At 43.8% G+C, this 5,649-nt stretch overlaps 1 long non-coding RNA gene across 2 annotated transcripts; it reads left to right on the top strand.

Annotated features, from left to right (window-relative positions):
- Positions 1 to 1,845: 1,845 nt before the first annotated feature.
- LOC134444277 (uncharacterized) lies at positions 1,846 to 4,890 on the top strand. Of its 2 annotated transcripts, XR_010033909.1 has the most exons (4): positions 1,846 to 2,222; positions 3,399 to 3,501; positions 4,401 to 4,481; positions 4,611 to 4,890. It is a non-coding gene; the product is annotated as an uncharacterized LOC134444277 (long non-coding RNA). The 2 variants fall into 2 exon arrangements; XR_010033908.1 differs by lacking the exon at positions 1,846 to 2,222 and having other exon boundaries at positions 3,097 to 3,501.
- Positions 4,891 to 5,649: the final 759 nt, after the last annotated feature.

Raw genomic sequence — 5,649 nt, 5'->3', positions numbered from 1 at the left:
TTAGGTGACAGGCCTTCACGGGCTGCATAAGTTATAGAAATGAATGTGAATAATATAGACATAAATGTGTAATATGTTGTTCAGCCCTTTTAATGGAAGGAATTTTGAAAAACTGGCCCTGTGACAAGCACCCCTCATGTAGAATGTGTACGCCTATGTGTGTGGGGGAAAAGGCATAGCCTACCCTCTTAGACCCTTTTTGTCTATGCGTTACACACAGTGATCTTAAATTCTTATCTCTGCTCCTATTTTGTTTTATTATTGTTTTCATTATATAGACCCCTGCATGAGGGACGAATGAAACTGTGTTGTAAACAGAAATGATTCACTGTACTGCATTTTTTGACAATGACAATGTACTACTATTATACATGTCATGGGTAAAATGGGTAGCCTTATTTCTCAAAATATAAATGGCTGAAATGTAGGCCCAGGCCTATAGTTTCTCCATGCGCCAATGTCATACTGTACTCATTGTTTTGCCGTTTTGCATTTACGCTGTGTGAATACAACCCCAAGGCCCGCGTGAGAAGACGACCCCCCCCCGGGAAAAAATCCCTGCTGCCCCCATAGTTTCCAGAATTTCTGTGGGAAACACTGCGACCTAAGAAGAGGCATCAAGGCAGCCAAAGCTGACCACAAAAGGCGGATTGAGGAGCAGCTGAACAACCCCCGGCAGATGTGGCAGAGTATTCAGTCCATCACTAATTATACAGTAGGGGACATTCTGTGTCTCATGGAGATGGAGATGCAGCAATAGCGGAGGAGCTGAACAGCTTCTTTGCCCGCTTTGCAGGTCAGGCGCAGCATTCAGGCGTACCACTCCAGCCCCTGCAACAACCCACTCCACACCTTAAACCCCCCCACCCACTCTGGAGGTTGCGGCTGATGACGTGAAGCGAGTGCTTCGTGCTGTGAACCCGAGGAAAGCAACAGGCCCGGATGGCGTACCAGGAAAGGTGCTCAAGGCATGTGCAGCCCAACTAGCACCAGTCTTCACTGACATTTTCAACCTGTCACTGAAACAAGCCACCATCCCAGCCTGCTTGAAATCTGCCACCATCATACCTGTTCCAAAGAAGGCATCTACTACCACCCTCAATGACTTTCGCCCTGTTGCACTCACTCCAGTCATCACCAAGTGCTTTGAAAAACTGGTGCTGAGGCATATAAAAGCCTGTCTCCCCCCAACCCTAGACCCTCATCAGTTTGCATACCGGGCAAATAGATCCACTGAGGATGCAATAGCCATTGCTCTCCACTCTGCACTGAGTCACCTGGAAAGACAAGGGAGCTACGTCAGGATGCTCTTCATCGATTATAGCTCAGCTTTTAACACCATCATTCCTGACATCCTAATCCCCAAGCTGAGACATCTAGGACTTCCATCATCCACATGCTCCTGGATCAAAGACTTCCTTGTTAATCGTCCCCAACAGGTGAAACTAGGTCACCATCTCTGAACCACCCGCACCCTCAGCACCGGCTCGCCCCAAGAATGTGTGTTGAGCCCACTTCTCTACTACCTCTACACGTTTGACTGTAGCCCCATCCACCCAGAGAACATCATTGTCAAATTTGCAGATGACACAACAGTGGTGGGGCTGATAACCGAGGGAAAGGAGGAGGCCTACAGGGATGAGGTCCTGAAACTTGGAGAGTGGTGTGCATCCAACAACCTGGCCCTGAACATCTCCAAGACGAAGGAGCTCATCCTGGACTTCCGGCGGAACAAAGATGCTCCTGCCCCCCTGTACATCAATGGAGAACGTGTAGAGCAAGTGAGCTCATTTAAAGTGCCCATGGCGTAAAATTTTGACCTTAAGATGTTTTGGGGCCTTAAAATGAGTTACTCTGACCTCCTGAAGCCATCCCAGTGGTTTGCAATGTGTTACTGTGTACACGGAGCTGTGCTGGAGGTTCCTCCCAGTTTGTAAACAAACTCTGACACAGCATCCAATTGACGCAAAGCTCGTGTGTGCCCGAGATGACGTCATGGCCTTGTTCGCTCTCAACTCGTCCACGCCCTCTCTCCACCCACTAGCACGCCCATTCATTTGAAAACTCTATAAATACCAGCAGAACACCACATACGTGCCTGTTCAATGTCTGAGGGAACATTTTCCGGATTAATGCTTTCACAATCTGGGACAATACAGAGCAAGTTATGGCCAACACCTGACGCTGAAGTCTGGATCAATACCACCTAGCCTCCTGAACAAGTAAGTCATGAAAAGCTTCCAGTCTGTATAACAGTGTCATGGCTAACTAGCCTGCAGTATTAGCTGTGGGGGGAAACCCCCATACATTAGCCATGAAAGCTACACTGCTACAAAATCAATAGCCATACTCTGTCTTGTTTTTCTTGGGAAATCGACTGTAAAATATGACCATGGTCTTTTGAACTTACATGTACATCAAGCATGAGCACAATTAACTAAATAGTTTCGATGGAAATGAAACCTTGACGACCGGGCTAGCGGCTATGTTAGCCCACCTGCCCTGTCAAATAACACGGGCATCCAGCTAGCTAGCTAACAAGGAATGTGATGTTGACAATTATTCTATTAAACACCGATTCAACAAGACCAACATTTCTCAACATTTCGTTGGTTGACCAAGGAGGGTCCTGTGGTTGAAAACAAGGCATTTTAAAATGTTGCTGGTGAAAACACGATTTATTTAGGAAACCCTTTTTGTTGGCTGTGGTGCATGGTGCTGTACATATTCATTCCTATGGAGACTTGTGTTCGTAGTTTCACCTAGGGATGTTATAACTTGAGTGTTAGAACTAACCGTATGTTCGGAAAGATCAGTTGTGACTAGCGATACACACCGAACTCATAAATTGGCATTTGACCAGGCAAGCCTTTGACTAGATGTGGTCACCTAACTATACCGAGTGTAGAGCTACTGGCCACTGCATTGAAACGTAGCTGGCTGCAGTAATTACTCAGCGAGATGTGCGTGAATGCACGAGCTCAGCTGACACATACAACACAGACATCAAGCAGTTGTTACAGGCTGCTATTTAGTGGTTGTGACGTCATTTGGTTGCGTTTTTGTTTTCATCATATAACACATTTGGCATAACCTCTGGTAGGTACACAGAATACAGCAGTCGGATCACTTGTCCATCTTGCATTGCTCCAGGGCAGGCAGCTGTGGAGTTACGAGTTGCTATGCAACCTGCTCCCACTGTCTGTCACATTTTCATTCATATCCGTGAATAGCTTGGAAAGCCAGATGCAGTCGAATATTAGGTTTATGTTTCCTTGACATTTCTGTCTCTGTTCTGACTCAGACCATTTTCTTGTATAGAATTCGAGAGGCTTATTGTAGATCATTGAAAGATATATTCTGTATTTCTTCCTAATGTCCGCAATTCTCATCTACAGAAGTTCCCGAAGAAAGCAACATGATGAAGCAAAACTCCACCCTCACCACTACGTTGGAGTCTTCCCATTCAGTCATCATCCAATTTGCTCCAAACACAAGCAGGTACCAGTAATTTGAGTGCTTCTGTGTCTTCACCTTTTTTCCGTGGTGCTCATCAGTGTAGGGGCTCTCAAACTTGGTCCAGGTAGACAGATGCAGAGGCACTAAAGGTTGCAATTTATACGCCCTGAAGAAGGCCACAAGGGCCGAAAAGCGTAAGCATTGTAGCCAAATAAAAAAGTTAAAAAAAATGCATCTGTCTAACTGGAACAAGTTGCTCCAAAGAATGTTGTCTTTCCTTATATGCTGTGCAGGTGAGAAGATGGATCTTGTTCTAGCGCCTGATTTTTTTTGTTTTTCTTTTTCTTTTTAAAAGCAGGATTACACTAAAGTGCAAAACATGTAGGCCTACCTTGTTTCCTTTCCACTATCCAAACTCTCATCCTCCTTTGTGCTTGTGGCCTTGTGATGACCTTGCAAAATATGATGTGGTATGCTGATAGATGGGCAATTCAACAACTCGTAGAAGATACATTCAAATGTCTTTTTTTTTATTAGTTGTTGTGCATAGCAGGGAAACTTATTTTCTCCATGGATGCTAGGTTGTTGGGCCACAAGCGCAAGTAGAAGACATGAGCTGGGATAATGCACTATGCCCCCTGAAAACACTCTTCTGTTGAGATGTCTATATTTGATTTACAAGGCAATGCAACACACACACACACACACACACACACACGGTTTCAGGTGATACTTGACTTGATGTAAGTAATTATAACTACACAATACAATTCATGGCATTAGTATAAAATGGCTCTTGCAGTGTTTTAGGAAGGAACCCTTCATATCCTTTCCAATGACAATAACAAGGTTTGTCTTTGAAACTGGCTAACCCTCACCCTCTTGACCAAATGAAAAATAAGAGGGACACTCTGTTCACACATTGTCTTTTGTACCTGCAGACACTTCTTACAGATGGCTGTCCTCTAGAATGAAAATGCACACCAACCACCGGCAAACATCAAAAGCTAATCCAACCTTTGGTAAGATTTGAAAAGAATTCAGTTCAACTAATTCTGACATAACATTTTAATAGTGTTACTTCAATAATTCAAAAATGACATGGCATTCTAAACAATATTCTTCTTTTCCTGTGTGCTTTGTGTGGAAAGGTCTTCGGAAACCCCGTGACTAATGCAATGTTGGTGCCCTAGAAGACAAGTCAGCGCAGTTCAGACGAGCCAGCCAGAGGAGGTCACCGCCAGCCTTGTATCGAGGTCCCAACGTCCTTCATCGGGGAACTCGGCATGGATATGCAAGACAACACTCGAATCACTGTTGGACAAATGCCTGAAACGGCTGGAAAAATAGAAAAGATGGTTACAGAGACTGTTATTGCTGTTCTTCTTTCAATACAATATTTGCCTTCCATAAAATATTCCCATGTTCCAATTTAATATTCTTGATGCTGTTGTAAATAAATGTGTACACTGTCTTCACACTGTCTGCATAATTGAATTAGCCGCTTATAGTGATCTTGAACTCTGTACAAAAAGTTCCAGCATGCGTTGTGGCTCTCCTGCCTTCTCTCCAAGTTTTAGTGATCAGATAAAGATAAGACATGGCAAGTTTGCTCTTATATGCACAGATGGCGTCAAATGAAAGTAATGCTACCTGAGGTAGGCAGCATAATGTTATCTCTTTCTGTGGGCATTGTCTCAGTTTCCACACTAGCAGCTAACCTTATTACAAAAAAGGCAGTTTTCTGATACTGTTAGCCAGGTTACTCTCAGGCAGGGGCGATTTTAGCTTATGATCTTTAGGTGGGCCGGGCCCCTGGTGCTGACAGTGGTACCTGACAGCGTTTCATTTATATTTCAGATTTGAGATTTTGTTTTCAAAAGGCTTTCAATTTTAAATAACAGTTCACTCAATGAAGGACTACCCACAAGTCATGGCATTACATTTCCCCACACGAAATCTAACTTACATTATCTACATAGGTAATCCTTGTGATTGGTAGCCTACTGTGTGTCATATATGCACTCTAATGGTTGGCATAGTTCTTATGTGATTCGGAGGAAAGAAAAGGAGAGAGGAAAATATTATAAAGTATAAAGTATTATACAGAGTAGATACAAAGCCAGATGACAATTAAGCTTTTTTTTCAAAACATGATAGCCTAGGCAGCTAGTTAGAGCTCTACAGGTA

This window comes from Engraulis encrasicolus, unplaced genomic scaffold (assembly GCF_034702125.1).
Source record: "Engraulis encrasicolus isolate BLACKSEA-1 unplaced genomic scaffold, IST_EnEncr_1.0 scaffold_49_np1212, whole genome shotgun sequence".
NCBI classification, from domain to species: Eukaryota; Metazoa; Chordata; class Actinopteri; order Clupeiformes; family Engraulidae; genus Engraulis; species Engraulis encrasicolus.
This window is presented reverse-complemented; position numbering and strand designations above follow the sequence as displayed.